Genomic DNA, 16,800 nt, shown 5'->3' on the forward strand with positions numbered 1-16,800 from the left:
AAGTTGTAAGCAAAGAAGGAGCCAATGAATAGGAAGCTATTTTAAAAGACATTAACCTTTTTCAAGAGACATTAACTCTTGCTCCTTGGAAGAAAAGCTATGACAAACATAGACAGCATATTAAAAAGCAGAGACATTACTTTGCCAACCAAGGTCCGTACAGTCAAAGCTATGGTTTTTCCAGTAGTCATGTATGTATGTGAGAGTTGGACCATCAAGAAGACTGAGTGCTGAAGAACTGATGCTTCTGAACTGTGGTGTTGGAGAAGACTCTTGAGAGTCCCTTGGACCACAAGGAGATCAAACCAGTTGATTCTAAAGGAAATCAGTGCTGAATATCCATTGGAAGGACTGATGCTGAAGCTAAAGCTCCAATACTTTGGCCACCTGATGCGAAAAGCGGACTCATTGGAAAAGACCCTGATGCTGGAAAAGGTTGAAGGCGGGAGGAGAAGGAGATGACAGAGGATGAAATGGTTGGATGGCATCACCAACTCAATGGACATGAGTTTGAGCAAGCTCTGGGAGATGGTGAGAACAAGAAAGTCTGGCATTACAAAGAGTCAGACATGACTGAGTCACTGAACAACAACTCTTTTCAAAATGTGGTAATAGAAATAATTTTTTAAATAAGGTATATTGCAAGTTAACAGAAACACTTGGATTGAATGAATGCACTAAAATCTCTGAGGTCCAAAATAAATAAAACTACAAGGACATACCCCCTTAAAAAAATCTATGAGGTCCAGTGTGCTGCTGGCTATTGAGATGACTCCAGGAGTCAAAAGTGAGGTGGACAGCTGCTTTCTGGTCTGCCTGACTTCCATTTCCCTTCAGATCATAAAAGACACAGATTTTGGGATATGTCTCCCACCAGATACAGACAAGAGAGGCGCTTCACTGAGGACTCACTTTCCTAGGACCAAGTCATACTCCATGGGAATTAGAGCTGTGAGCCAAGGAACATGGTGCCCATGATCACTCGGAGCTCATTCACGCCAGGGCAGGCAGTGAACAAAGTGGCTTGGAAGTGGCTTCCCACCTGCTATATTCCTGGAGCTCCTGGCTACTCAGCCTGCCCTTCCTGGTTCTTCAGCCTCCCCTTTAATTCTGGAAACACTTTCAGATCCTTGCACCTCTTGTTATTACTGGTTTTTCCTGAGTTGGCTCACGTTGGTCTCAGTTACTTGCAAACAAAATACCTTAACTGTGAAAGCAGCAACACAGATCTGTGTGGCCAGAAGAAGGTGAAAGAGGAGAGGAAATCAATAAAATCAACCCATTTGATCACCTATTAATCTATTGCACTAGGAAAGGCAGAGAAGACTAACCAGGTAAATGAGTCAATTGCTATACAGCCATCATACTTTAAAATCTCCCTTTATCCTCTTTTGGTAAGTCAATAAAAGTTGAAAAGTTCAAGCCAAAAATAAAAACACTGGTATGGTTACAATAAAAATTAGTTTTAAAAGCAAATTATGTCACATGCATATTCTACCAAGTTGTTTTTAATGCCACCCTGTAAATAGTACTGTTTAGCACTCATTTATAGAAAATATCCTAGTATTTCATGTTAATGAAGTTCTCAACTTTTGTACGAAAGTTACTCTCTTCAAGACCTAGTTTTTGCTAAAGTGTATTTGATGGCACTGTATCACCACGAAATCAAATCACAAGAACGTGCTGCATTGCAAAGTCTTCATAAATGTTCTGATGAATATCTAGAGATATTTCTACAAAAGAATGTTTAATATTAGGAATATCAAATGTGAAAGGGAAATTCTAATAAAGAAAATAGTCAATAAAATCACCAGTCTCATTTAGTATCACATTTTCTTCACATCTAAACACTGACTTGGTTCCAATATTCCGTGTTTCAAGAAATCTTCTGTTCTGATAACTACTGCTATTTGACAAATCACTCTAAGACTTAAAGGTGTAAAAAAATCCATTGTATGATGCTCAGAGATTCTTTGGGTCAGGAACTCAGAGAGTGTGTAGCAGGGACAGCTTGAGTCTCCCCCTTTATGTTCAGGACCTGAGCTGGAAGGACTTAATGGCTGGGGGTGCTGAGTAGCTGAGGGGTACTCAGCACCTAGGGGCTAGAATGCTGCGGAGGTGACTCTGTCACATGTCCACTGCTGGTGCTGACCACTGTCAACCAGAGCGCCTACAAGCTGCCTGCCCATGTGGCCTGGGCTTCCTCAAAACATGGTGACCTCAGGGGTAACTGGAGGCTCAGGACTTTTTACATGATGTCCCAACACACAGGGTGGAGCTGAATCTCCTCTTTTGGCCCAGTCTCAGAAGTTCTATGGCATCATTTCTTCTGTGCACTGTATTGGTTATGAATGAATCACAACCCATTTAAGGAGAAGACATCCACGCCTACTGTAAATGGGAAGAGTATCGATGTCTCAGCTCAGAAGAGCATGTGGGATGGGAGATACTGTGTGGCCACCCTTGGAAGATACAATCTGCCACGTCTTCAGAGATCCCTCATTTCCAGCTAGGAACAAGGTATCCCTCTCTCAATTCCCATAATGTTCCATTTTCAATTTGATGCTGGCCAATTTCCATCTTATAAATGTCATAGACATGTTTCATCTTCACCTCTCCTCTACGAGCATCTAGGGTCTTCTTTGCTTTTTTGTTTCTTCACGGTGCCTAACAGAGCTCCTGGCACTTAGTATGCGCACAAAGTTTATTGAAGAAATATACATAACTAGTCTCAGGTATGATTATTTTATACAGGAGATATAAGTGCTTTTGGAAGGAAGGAAAGAAGTAAGAGGGGGGAGGTGGGGAGGGAGGGAAAGGAGGAAGATGTAGGAAAATTGGTAGACATAATTGTTTGAAGTGGCTCCCTCATTCTCAGAACATTTAAATTGTTGCATTTTTAAAGTTTCCAAAGGAGAAAAGATCCAGTCTTCTACCTTTTATGTACATCAGCTATGCAGATGAAGATCCCCTGGAGAAAACACACGATCATGCTGACAGGCTTCCTTTAAAACCCATGACCTTGAACCTCAATGCTGCCAGCAACTGTGCAGTGCTTTCCTCATTCATTCATATCTCTGCTTTCCCGGACATCTGATTCACACCTTCTCCCCTCTCCTCAACATCAACATCTTCTCCTACAGCCTCATTCTCAGTCGATGACCTTCTTACTTCTCTGAAACAACAGAGCAATTCAGAGAGTCCCCATCCACCCCTCACCCTCTCATGTTCCTGGTACCAGCCTCTGCTCATAGGCCCTCTGCCTTCCATGCATGGACCGTCCATGCCCCATTCTAAAGCGAGTCCCTCTGCTCTAACACTGGATTCTGTTTCCTCCCACCCCAGTGCCCCCTGAAATCCATCCCTCTGCCCACTATATAGACAACTCCATCAGCACATTAAGATGCTATTATTTCCCCCATCTTAAAATAATGCTTCTCTTGACCACACTTCTTCCATCAACCCAATAGCTTTCTTCCCTTCCTAAAAAAGAAATCACTTCAAAAAATTGTTTATACTCACCATTTCATCTTTATCTCCATATTCTCTCTTAAATTAATCTTAACGAAGTGTTCATCCTCCCTACCCCATGAAAACTACTGTTGTCAAGGTTACCATGGACCATCTCAGTACTAAAGCCAATTTCTCATTCTCAATCCCCATATTGCTTGACCCACCAGCAATATTTGATGTGGGTGACCTTCTCTTCTCCTTCATTTACTTTCTTTATTTGTTTTCCAAAACACTACATTTCCTCCTACCCCACCCCAACCCATGACCTCCTTGAAACTCCTGTATCTCCTCTCTTGGTTCCTTCTCCTCTTCTTTACCTATTAATGTTGGGTGCCCAAGCTCAGACCTTGAATTCTTCTCTATCTACCCACATTGCTTTGTTAAGCTTTTAGCTCATAGCTCATCACGTGTATGTGGGGAATTACTTCCACAGTATCCTTCCACTAGAATGCTGCCAAACTCCAGACTCAACATCTCTACCCGAGACATCTAAAGGACACCTGTTCTCAACATGCCCAGCTTTGAGGTCCAAGATCACCTCCCATTCCATTGATCCTGCAGTCTTTCCCATCTCGGATGATGGCAACTCCAATTATTAAGTTGCTTATAGCAAAAACACCAAAACCATTCTTGGCTTCTTTTTCTCTTATATCCCATGTCCATTACATCAGGAAGTCATGTATCCAGACTATGAGCACTTTTCTTCACTACTCGAAGCCACCATCATCCCTCAACCTGGTGATTAAAATTGCCTCCTTATTGGTCTCCCACTCTATCTCGCACCCACCAACTGCCTGTTCTCAACAATGCCACCAAAATGATTAGTTAAAATGTAAGCCATAGCAAGTTCCTCCTCTGGTTAAAGCTTTGCAATCCCTTGCCCCACTTCGATCAGAGGGAAAGCCAGAGTCCGAACAACGACAGACAAGCTACTACGTGGTTTGACTCCTGGTTACTTCTGTGACTTCACCTTTTATTGTTCTTCTACTCCCTCACTGGTCTTCCACCTCATATTAAACATTCCAAGCATGCTCCTACGTTAAGGCCTTTGCCTTGGCTTGTCCCTCTTTGTGGGCTGCTCTTCTTTCAAATATCTACATAGCTTAGTCCTTTATTGCCTGTAAGTCTTTACTATCAGTGAGTCCACTTAGAACATTCTATTACACCTGCAGTGACCTGCCCCCAGTATTCCCCAACCTTCCTACTGTGCTGTTTCCCATACCACTTATCATCTAATAGACCATGTAATTGACACATTTATCATTTATAATACTTACTGCTGGTTCTCTATCCCTCCCCCTTAAGGCTCATAAGCTCAGGGACTTTTGTCTATTTTGCTCATGGACATGCCCTCCCAAGCCTTCAGAACATCGTCTGGCACTTAGTAGGTGCTCAATGAGTAATTTTTGAGCAAACAAATAATCTGAGGACAAAAATCTACACAGAAATGGAGTAGAAAGGAACTTACAAGGTATGATTTTTAGGGACATGATGGGGGTTCTCTTGTCCCAAAGTAGCTTTCCCACAACAACACCAAGGCATTACTGTCCTCTACTCTCTGTCCTACAAGTCCTACATTAGATTCAGTAATTATTAGTCCAGAATAGTGAACCAAATAGCTAAAACACATGTTTATCATGAAATGCTGGTAGGAGCTCAGAGAAAACTTGGATTGAGGTTGGCAAAGAGGTGAGGAAGATGGGAGACAGCGTGATGAAGTCAAAGGCCACTGAGCCTGGGAAAAGATACACAATCTTCTCGCCTCATCTGAAAAGTTGAAAGAATATACTATGATCACTACGTTTCATTCATGCCGTGGAATAAACAATCATTGGACAGGAAATCAGACTGGGAGATTCACATTCTAGCTTTCTCACTTAGAAGACTGAGAAAACTATCTAACTTCCCCTCCACCCTGAATAATGAGCAGCATGAAGGCCCTCAGAACCTGAAAGATAATATTCAGGGTATATCCTTGGAAAAGATGTTGAAGAATTTGGGAGGCACATGGACAAACATGACTGCCTCCATCATGAAGCCCATGTCTGTCACGTGAATGTGGCTGTGACAAACACAGTCGTCATCTTCTTTAGAATGCTCTAGTGTTCCACAGAGGGCACATAATGTGGAAAAGAGGAAAAATGCTGTTATCTGGTCATTCGTTTATTATCGATCACTTTGGTGAACACCTAGAAGTAAACATGTCCCAATAGACATTTGTTGCAAAGGAGACGCAGGTCACTACTGTAAAATCCAGCCAGGCCAACATCCTGGGGTCCTCTTGAGGTTCACGGGTATCTGGACCACATGTTCATATCACCACGGTACAGCCAAAGCAAGTCAGTTCAGCCAGATTTTCATTCAGATCCAATTTACTTTCTCACCTAAACAAGGTCTCAAGTAGTCACTAATACAGCTGGTTTATATTGTTATTGTTCAGTCACTAAGTCGTATCTAACTCTTAGTGACTGCAGCACACCAGGCTCCTCTGTCCTCCACTATCTCCTGGAGTTGGCTCAAATTCATGTCCATTGTGTCAGCGATGTCCATCTAACCATCTCATCCTCTGTCACCCCCTTTTCCTCCTGCCTTCAATCTTTCCCAACATTAGAGTCTTTTCCAATGAATTGGCTCTTCTAATCAGGGGGCCAAAGTATTGGAGCTTCAGCTTCAACAACATTCCTTCTAATGAATATTCAAGGTTGATTTCCTTTAGAAATGACTGGTTTGATCTCTTTGCTGTCCAAGGGACTCTCAAGAGTCTTCTCCAGTAACACAATTCAAAAGCATCAATTCTTTGGCTCTCAGCCTTCTTTATGGCCCAATTCTTACATCCATACATGACTACTGGAAAAACCATAGCTTTGACTACATGGACCTTTTCAGTAAAGTGATGTCTCTGCTTTTTAATATGCTGTCTAGGTTGGTCATAGCTTTTCTTCCAAGGAGCAAGCATCTTTTAATTTCATGGCTGCAGTCACCGTCTGCAGTGATTTTGGAGCCCAAGAAAATAAAATCTGCCACTTCCACAGATGAACCACCCACCCCCCAGGTCAGAAGGCATCCAATATGCTACTGGGGAAGAGCGGAGGGCAATTATTAATACCTCCAATAAGAATGAAGAAGCTGAGCCAAAGCAGGAACATTTTTCTTGACACTCAGCTGTGGATATGTCTGGTGGTGAAAGTAAATTCTGATGTTGTAAAAAAACAATATTGCATAGGAACATGGAATGTTAGGTCCCTGAATCAAGGTAAACTAGATGTGGTCAAGCAATAGATGGCAAGAGTGAACATCAACATCTTAGGAATCAGTGAACTAAAATGGACTGGCAAATTTAATTCAGATGACCATTATATCTACTACTGTAGGCAAGAATCCCTTAGAAGAAATGGAGTAGCCACTATAGTTAACAAACAAGTCTGAAATGCAGTACTTGGGTGCAATCTCAAAAATGACAGAATAATCTTGGTTCATTTCCAAGGCAAACCATTCTATATTACAGTAATTCAAGTCTATACCCAACCACTGATGCTGACGAAGCTGAAGTTGACCAGTTCTATGAAAACCTATGACACCTTCTGGAACTAACACCAAAAAAAGATGTCCTTTTCATCACAGAGGATTGGAATGTAAAAGTAGGAAGTCAAAAAATACCCAGAATAACAGGCAAATTTAGCCTTGGAGTACAAAATGAAGCAGGGCAAAGGCTAATAAAGATTTGTCAAGAAAATATGCTGGTCATAGCAAACACCCTTTTCCAAAAATGCAATAGACAACTCTACACATGGACATCACCAGATGGTCGATACTGAAATTAGATTGAGTATGTTCTTTTCAGCCAAAGATGGAGAAGCTCTATATAGTCAGTAAGAATAAGACCTGGAGCTGACTGTGGCTCAGATCATGCGTTTTTTATTGCAAAATTCAGGCCTAAATTGAAGAAGTAGGGAAAACCACTAGGCCATTCAAGTATGACCTGAATCAAATCCCTTATGATTATACATTGAAGGTGATGAATATATTCAAGGGATTAGGTCTCATGCCTAAAGAACTATGGAGGGAGTTTCATAACATTGTACAGGAGGCAGTAACCAAAACCATCCCAAAGAAAAAGAAAGGCAAGAAGGCAAAGCTGGTTTATACTCTCCCCCAATTTTTCATGGGCTGCATCACTTTCAGAGTAGCAACAGACAAGCGGTACCCCCATACACATTCTCCCTCTCGCTTCCCCATTCTTCCTCCTCCCTCCCCGGCCTGCCTCCTTCCCTTTCCAAAAACTGGCTTAGAAACCAGCACAGCATTATTTGCAGAATCAAGAAACTAGAGTGCTACTAATTGAAAAGAAACCAGATCCCACCAAGTGCCTACGGTGTGACTGCATGTGCATCAAGTTCAAACCCCAGCAACGCTCGTGGATGATGTGAGAGGTCAAAACTGTAGTTTACTAGGTAGGGGCTGTGACTGGGAGCTCTGAGCTCTCTCCATTTGGGTGCCAGTATACTATAATGTACTTTTCTGTATGTTTATTCTGTGATGGTGGTTTAGTTACTAAGTCATGTCCAACTCTTGCGACCCATGGACTGCAGCCTGCCAGGCTCCTCTGTCCATGGCATTCTCCAAGCAAGAATACTGGAGTAGGTTGCCATTTCCTTCTCCAGGGGATCTTCCCGACCCAGGGATGGAACCCAGGTCTCCCACATTGCAGGCAGATTCTTTACCAACTAAGCTACAATTTGACTATAGAATAAATGTTTATTCTACGTCATTTAAAAAACAAACTGTGAGGCATTTCTGGGGGAACAAACTCCATTTCATCAGTAAGACCCAGTTCAATCACACTAAAATGAATATTGTGTTCAATCCATTCCAAAACTGAGCATAGAAAAAAAGTCACAGAAGTGAAAAAAAAAATCTATTACACCATCACATATTTAAATAACAGCATGAATGCTTATAATATTCCAGTATCAAATTATTCAAATATCTCAAACAGCAAATCTCAAATATTCATATTAATATGGTAACTATTGCCTAAAATACTAGATATATGCAACACATGAGTTTAATTAGCATTTGAAATTTTTGACAAAGCCAATGCATGGTCTGAGAGCAAAGGAGAAACTGAATTCTAATAGATCTTCTGAGATATATTGCTCAGAAAAATCCCACATTCTAACATTTCAACAAAAATTGTAATATAGGACCCACGTTCTCAGCCCAGATTCTGGACCAGTGAGTACAGGGGACTGCCTCTGCTGCAGTAGAAGAGACCATCTGCTCAGGGTAGCTGATAAGCCCCACAAGAAAGGAGGATGCAAGGAGAAACTCACCAAGTAGGCAATTTCATACCCTCCTCCTCCCCACCCCAAGGGTGGGAAGAAATGAGTGCAGGTTGAGATACCAAAAATAGTCCAACTCTATCCTCATGGAAGGAAACAGCAGGTCTAAACTTCCTCACTTACGGATAACAAGATGTAATTAATAAATCTGAAAGCAACTTTGGGCTTCCCTGGTGGCTCAGCGGTAAAGAACCTGCCTGCCAAAGCAAGACACATAAGAGACGCAAGTTCAATCCCTAGGTCAGGAAGATCCCCTCGAGGAGGAAAGGGCAACCCACTCTGGTATTCTTGCCTGAGAAACTCCATGGACAGAGGAGCCTGACAGGCTACGGTTCATCGGGTCACAAAAGAGTCGGACACAACTTAGCAACTATACAACAACAACAACAAAAGTACCTTTAAATGAGGTGTGTGCTAAGTCACTTTAGTCATGCCTGACTTTTCGCAACCCCATGGACTGTAGCCCCACAGGCTCTTCTGTCCATGGGATTCTCCAGGCAAGAATAATGGAGTGAGTTGCCATGCCCTTCTCCAGGGGATCCTTTCAACCCAGGGATCGAACCCATGTCTCTTACATCCCCTGCACTAGCAGGCAGTTTCTTTACCACTAGCTAAATGTCATAGTTATTGCTGAAAGTACACTTTATAAGCCAAAGAAAACTGTGTTAGCCCATGTCACAGGCTCAGCTTCACATAGAAGTGACTGAACCCCAGTGCTGCTTCTTCCTATTATTTTCCATGTGCCCCATGTTATACTGGGCTTGCCAGGTGGCTCTAGTGGTAAAGAACCCACCTGCTAATGCTGGAGACACAAGAGACCTGGCTTCGATCCCTGGGTCAGGAAGATCCCTTGGAGAAGGGAGTGGCAACCCACTCCAATATTCTTGCCTGGAGAATCCCATGGACAGAGGAGCCTGGGGGGCTATAGTCCATGGGGTCACAAAGAGTCGGACACAACTGAGTGACTTAGCAGGCATGCATGTTATATCAGACTTTACATCTAAGAACTAGTTAAGGCACATGACTACCCCAAAACGTGCGTGATTATGCTCACTGTACATGGGAAGTAACTGACTTGAGTTTGAAAATTTAAGGATCGTGCCCATGGGTACTAAGCGGTGGGTCCTCTCCTTCTGTGGGACACACCAGCCACTCTGCCTGGCTGCAGCCTCAGCACCACTGTTTTAGGAAAATGATGCAGAGGCACAAAGGAGCAAGGAGCTCCACGTGCAGGGGGGTGGAGAGCATGTTCGTGGGGATGGTTAAACCAGGTGTCTCCACGGGGCCTGCAGGAGCAGCGGCTCAGGAGAAAACTGATGATTCTTTCAAGGACTGTTTCCCTGCCATGAGACTGGCACCTGCACCAAGGAAGGATCAGGCTGCCGCTGCCTGCCTGAGGACCTCCACTCCAAACTGCTGGGTGCAGGGCCTCAACGCAGTTAGACAAACTCCTACATCGCTTCAAGGGGCCAACCTGTGTGCCAGTCGCTCAGTCGTGTGTTCGACTCTTTGCGACCATGGACTGCAGGCCGCCAGGCTTCTCTGTCCATGGGATTCTCCAGGCAAGAATACTGGAGTGGGTTGCCATTTCCTTCTCCGGGGATCTTCCCGACCCAGAGATTGGACCCAGGTCTCCCACACTGCAGGCAGACTCTTTATAGTTTGAGCCCCCAGGGAAGTCTAGATAAACTCCTACACTGCTTCAAGGGACCAACCTAGAATACAGTACATGTGCCCTGGCGGAGCCCAGAGAGGCCAACTTGTCTACTGGGAAAGAGATCAGGTTATGAGAGGGCAATGGCTGAAAGTCAGGGACGGGAACAAAGGAAAGACCGTGTGACATCATGGTTACAAGTCAGCCTCAGATGGACTCGGCCCTGCTCCCTCAGCTACAGCTGCACCCACACAGGCGAGATGATGGAACTCTGCACCCCTCGGGTTGGCCATAGGCAAATTAAAAAAACAGAATTATCTCAGAGGCTTATTGTAAAGTGTGAATAAGCATATGTATGCAAAGTATTTAAAACACCTGCTACACACAAAATGCTACCTAAGTTTTAGATGTTTATTAATAGGGATCATCAATAATAGGTAATATAAAAGTTAAGGCAGATTTGGAAGCCTAGAAATACACATACTTTGGTTGTTTTGATTTGTTTTTCTAACTTATCAAGGGAGAAAATAAACAAGGATGCTCAGAAGTAGTATTACTTGAGCAATATGAAATTGCTGATATTCAGCCAATTTTTTGTGCCTATGCAATAGCAATTTCATGTAGCTTGAGTTATGATTAATAGGAGAACTAAAAAGTTTTCTTTTCTGGTCATTGAAGTGTCTGGACCTGCCTTGAACATAAGACTAAGAACTGCATGGGGATCTGTGGACCCTAGGCTCATACTCCTTACCCTCAGGATAAGTGTGCACAGTGTGCATATACACTCAGTGGCAAAAATACGTGCAATCGGCCACAGATGCCTTGGGAGACACTTTCCTCTCATCTGAGCTTTCCACTGGGCAGTGGAGACTGAGGAAGCTCAAAGGCATTAACAGTGGTATCCAGGCTAGCTGACGGGCTTTTCTCAAAGTAGTTATATTTATACAATTTTTAAGTTCAAGGGAATGCCAGAAGACCTCCTTCTCTCACAAATTCCAGTCCATCGCTGAGAGTGTGGTGGATAAAAGGTAAATACTCAGCCTGTTTCAATGTGAACAGTTTTGTTTGTTTTTTTTTAAATATCCATCCATAAAGGTATAAAATAAACACAAAGTCTTTTTCTCCAACCTTCAATAATTGATACCATCCCAAAATAAATAGTCTTAAGAGTTTCTTAGGTATTTAACCAGAAAAAAGTGTTGTTTTTACCAATATTTATGTTGATGCTTTTGAGAATTTTCACAAATGGGATCTTACCATGCATGCCGCTCTTCTGCTTATTTCAAGATGGACGTGGACATCATCCCACTGTGGACACAGGGAACCATCCTGGAGGATGGGAGGAGTGACTCTGAAGAGTCAGACGGACCCGCATGTCTGTTTGGGAAACAGGTGTCTGTTGGGGAAACAGTTGTCAGTTGAGGAAACAGTTGGTCGTGTTATGAGAACAGTGACAGTCCTGTCATAAAATTAGCTAGAAGCTTCAAAGGCCAGAAGAAAAGAGATCTACCTGTGGAAAAATCTAATTGCATAGATGTGCCCCTAATATTTTTTAAACAAAAAAGTTCCTATTCATGACCTTTTTTATCCTCCCAGTCCTTAGTTATTAAAAATGGTGCTGTAGTACTATCTTTGGCTCAGGGATGCACTCTTTTTTTTTTAAACCACCTGTTTCTTTGCTGGACATTCCAGTTATTAGACAATGAACCCTAAAATTGATTAAATATCCAGCACTCTTTGAGTTCAAAGAATTGGCCATAATTTATAATTTTAGAGTCAGCAAGACAAAGAAACACACAAAATGATGTGCTCTCAAGTTGTAAGACACTGCCAGTTAAGCATGTCTACATGTATCATGGGTAAACTTAACAGATCCAACAGACAAAATACAGGGAGCCCAGTCAAACTTACTTTCAGATAAGCAATGAATACTTTTTTTTGTATAAATTTGTCTCATGTAATATCTGGGCATAATTATATTTAAAAAGTATTCATTATTTACCTTGAATTCAAACTTAACTGGTGCCCTGTATTTATGTGATAACCATACTTCAGAGTTTCTTCCTGCAGCTACAATTGTCCAATTCCTGTGGCCATAGGATTTTATTCCAAGACCCTCTAGCATTGGAACATTATTAAACCACATTATTAAACCATGATGGAGAATTCTAGAGAGGCCCAGAGCTGCTCCTTCCTGCCATTACCCCATTCAGGACTATGTCAGACATTTGCATCCATCTCATAAAGACTGTGCCTCAATCACAGACCCATGAGGAAACAAGCAGATGTTTGGATCCTCTCATATCAGAAAGAGAGAGAGAGAACCAGAGTAAAGAAGAATGAACATCTCCACTGTCTAAAAAAATGTGTCATCAGAAAACCAGCTAAACCAGCAGGGCTGCTTTGTGACCTCACTTCCTTGGGCCACAATTCTCTCCAATATAAAAAGAAGCCATTAGACTGGAATTCTTCAGGCTACATGTAACACAAAATATAATACTATTGCATTTTGTTTAATGCAAACGCTAGACTTTTATTATTCAACCCACAATTGAAGTTTCTTTTATATGTACATATTTGTCATAACTTTGTCAAATTGTTGGTTTATCTTTGAAGCTTTTAGAGTAGCCCAAGCGGGCAGGTTTCCATAGACAGATCATGTTGCCCCTCAATTAATTATTCATCAATTCGACCATGTGAGCTGGGGCACAAGCAATGTATCCATTTATTTTGAGACTTTAACTACCAGTTTGGATTAGCCATGTTGCTCATCAACTGAGTTCAACCAGTTGATAAAGAGAGTAAACAGGAAGCGGTCACAGGATGTAGATTTGACACCAATGTTAACCCATGAAAAGCAGTGATTAAGAGAGGGGAGAATGTGGAGTAAAAGGGAAGCAGAAATGGTAAAGGAAAACGGGAAGAAATGGCTGAGATAGGCTGGACAGGGAGAAAGCCAACTGTTCTCCAGACTCCTAATCCAGGTCGTTTCCTATTAGGCAATTATTTTAATAACCCAGATAAAACAGAATCATAGTACATTTATCATTCTGCAACTTCTTTTTCACGCCACTATACTTCCTGAAGATTTTTTTCATGTTAGCACTTACAGAGCTACTTCACTGTGTTCACTACTGCATCCAGTGTCAATTTTAAAATATACCACAGTTTATTTAGACCCCTACTAAGCCGCTTACCTTTACGGCTATTATAAACAATGCCGCCGTAAATATCCTTGTTCGTTCTTTCTCATGCGTATTCAAGAGGCTTTCTTCAGTGTAACTTCTGAAAAGTAGAATTTCCAGGTCAAGGAAAAGGAACAACTTTAATTTAAATAGACACTGCCAATTTGGAAAATGTCTGGAGGATAATAATTTGTCTTCTGGGAGGGGACTGGGACTGGTGCCACAGCCAAAAGGAATTTTCACCTTATCTGGAATGCTTTAATTATTTTTTAAACAAAGGGAATGAGTTCACTTATTAATTATACAATGAAAAAATAAATTTTAAAAAGAGATTTTAGATAAGAACACATCCACATCTTAAATAACCTTGAGAATCAGAGAGATTCAATCAACCTGCTCATCCTGTCAGGGTCCCATGAGGGGCAGTGCGTGTGGGGTGGGAGGGGAATAGCTGCCCTATTGAAAGGAGGCCAAGCTTGCTAGATACCCTTACACACACAAACACAGAAATAAACACGCAGTCAAAACGGAACCCTTGATCAGGCCAAACACTTGGCTGCTGCACCTAAATCTGGTACAAGTTGCACTCCTTGGGGTTGGGGGTTTCTGAGAGAGCCAACAATGAGTATTTCCCTACTCATGCTCTGAATATGAATAATTTAAACACAGAATTAATGGAGAAGCCAAAATGTCTTAATTGAGTAGATTTTTTGTAGGTTTGAGGATGCAAATTCTACATGCGGGCAGGGGGTCCTACTGAGAGTGATCCTCAGAACCAGGCAGACTTACTCACCAGTTGGGGTGTGTCTGGAGCTTGCAGCGGGCCTGTCCCATGTCACTGTGCCAGTCAATGAGGGTCCCAGCAGCACTCAGAGGACACATTCAAATCTGGATAATTCCAAGAGAATCCATCAGAAGGGTGAGCAGGGAAAGTATTCTGAGCTGAGGAAGAGCACTGTCCGAAGTTGGTGCCCCAGGAAAAGGGCTCTGAAAGAGATTTAGCAAACAGGAAGTTTAGTGGGGCTTACACTCAAGAGCTATGCCTGTTGCGGAGGGGAAGAAGTGGAGCTGGGCCAGAGAGGTGCTGAATCCCTAAGAAGTGTCATCTAAAGCCTCATCTGACCCAGAGACTAGGATGAGCCTTCCCAGTTGTCCTGCTTGATTGACGCAAGGAAGCTGGGCTTTTACCCTCATCACACACGATGCAGGCTGCCTGTGGGAGTGGAGTGTGACCTGCAGACAGCATGACCTGTGGCTCTCTTTGTTGTTGTTCTTGTTTAGTCATGTCTGGTTCTTTTGAGACTCCGTGGACTGTAGCCTGCCAGGCTCCTCTGTCCATGGGATTTCCCAGGCAAGAATACTGGAGTGGGTTGCCGTTTCCTTCTCCAGGGGATCTTCCTGACTCAGGGATCGAACCTACATCTTTTGCATTGGCAGGTGAATTCTTTACCACTGAGCCACCAGAGAAGCCCTTCTGTTGCTCTCTTTAGGGGAAAGTAATTCCCAGAGAGGCTTCATCTCAGAGGCACAAGTCACTCCCATTCTCAGAAGCCGGGAGAATGAGCTCCTCTTAAAGGGGATCCTGCAGAGTCCCCATCGTACTCACTAGGGTTCAGTGCTGAGCCACCTGGATCCACTGTCTTCAATAGTAAAATCTGGGAACAGCTTCTCCAGGATTCTGGCTGGCCTGTTTTTCTGGGTCAAGTTACCAGAGGAAAGTTAGTGACATGAATTCCAGCTCCTGTTGCTGCAGCTGCTCTCCAGGTAACAGATACACACCATCCCGCCACTCTGCTCCTCGGTTTAGATTCCTCTCCCCCTTGGCTAGCCCCTCTGTTGGTCTAACCTGGTGGGGTCATCCTGGCCCTGAGCAGCAAGATGATCTGAGCCCCTGGTCACTATGCCCTTCTCAGACTACGGATACTCCTTCATCCACTTATTCTTAAAGTGGGCAAGGGGGTTCCAAGAGACACCCCAGTATGTTACAGCAGCCCTACCTCCTGATCATTAGGGCAAGTACTCCTACTGGGATGGAAACTAGTTCCCTTGCTTTAATGGGACGCCCAACTGGATTTCCTGATAGAAATGTTCTCCCTCTGGAAATCAAACCCCCAAAGCCTAGAAATGCAGTAACCCAAGTGCAGGAAGCACAAATTCCCTAAGAGGGTCACTGAGAGTGATATAAGCAGAGCCACACCCACTTCTACGCCTAGGTTCCAGATTCACGGTTGCTACTGTGGACACTGAGCTCTATAATAGTTGTTGATGTAGGGTATATACTGTGTCCTAGGGGATGATGCCAATCCTCACAGTTTAACATCTCTAAGCTGGATCTGCGTTAAGAAGCTATTTACACAGACAACAATTTCTGGATGATGCAGCATGTAATGAGGTCAGCAGATTCCAAGGTCATGTGCCCACAGCCACACCTCCTGGTCTATAACCAGGCTCTTCAGTTCACAGAAGCCCTGTGGCAGGGGATCCAGCACTCTCTAAGTCCTCTGTCACGCAGATGCTTTCAGGCAATTTCGTATCTGCTGTGCATGCTGATTCAGTCAAGACCGACAGCTGCTCCTTCCAAGATCGGAGGGGTCTGATGTATTGACTTGCCACCAAGTGGCTGGTGGACCTCTACAGGGGATGGTGTCAAATCAGCAGCTCAGTTCTCATCTCTGCTCCTAGAAAACTGGGCTTTCAGCAGTGGCAAACCAGCCTTGATGAGAGGAAGCCCATGCTATTGAGTCAATGCACAGCTTTCATTCCTAATACCGTGGCATGAAGCGCATTTTGCCAGTACTGAGTATCCATCCAAGGATTTAATTCAACTGGTTAAGTCACTTCTTCAACTTGGTTGTTTAGTGCCACTTCCATGGTTAATACATGCTTTCTGTTGAGCATTAATATCTGATACGAAGTCTGTCACACACCATGCTCCAGCCCATGGATGCTTCACAGGCTTCTTCCCCAGATCTCATGGTCCTTAATTCTCCAATCTTCCTCTTTCCAGGCCTTGATCAATCAGATATTTGTTGTTACTTTGGGCTATTTCTCTTTCCATGCGTGAGTGAGTGCAGGCTCAGTTGTGTCCCACTCTTTGCAACCCATG

General features: G+C 43.2%; 1 long non-coding RNA gene across 1 annotated transcript; it reads right to left on the minus strand.

Annotated features, from left to right (window-relative positions):
- Window positions 1-11,789: 11,789 nt before the first annotated feature.
- On the minus strand, window positions 11,790-14,681 carry LOC147369040 (uncharacterized). The gene is made up of 3 exons (XR_015167218.1): window positions 14,488-14,681; window positions 13,707-13,794; window positions 11,790-11,905 (listed from the first exon to the last, which is right to left on the minus strand). It is a non-coding gene; the product is annotated as an uncharacterized LOC147369040 (long non-coding RNA).
- Between the last annotated feature and the right edge of the window lie 2,119 nt (window positions 14,682-16,800).

The sequence above is a fragment of the Bos grunniens genome, chromosome 7 (genome assembly GCF_055505025.1).
Source record: "Bos grunniens cultivar Pamir isolate PY7600 chromosome 7, Bosgru_T2T1.0, whole genome shotgun sequence".
Classification (NCBI taxonomy): Eukaryota; Metazoa; Chordata; class Mammalia; order Artiodactyla; family Bovidae; genus Bos; species Bos grunniens.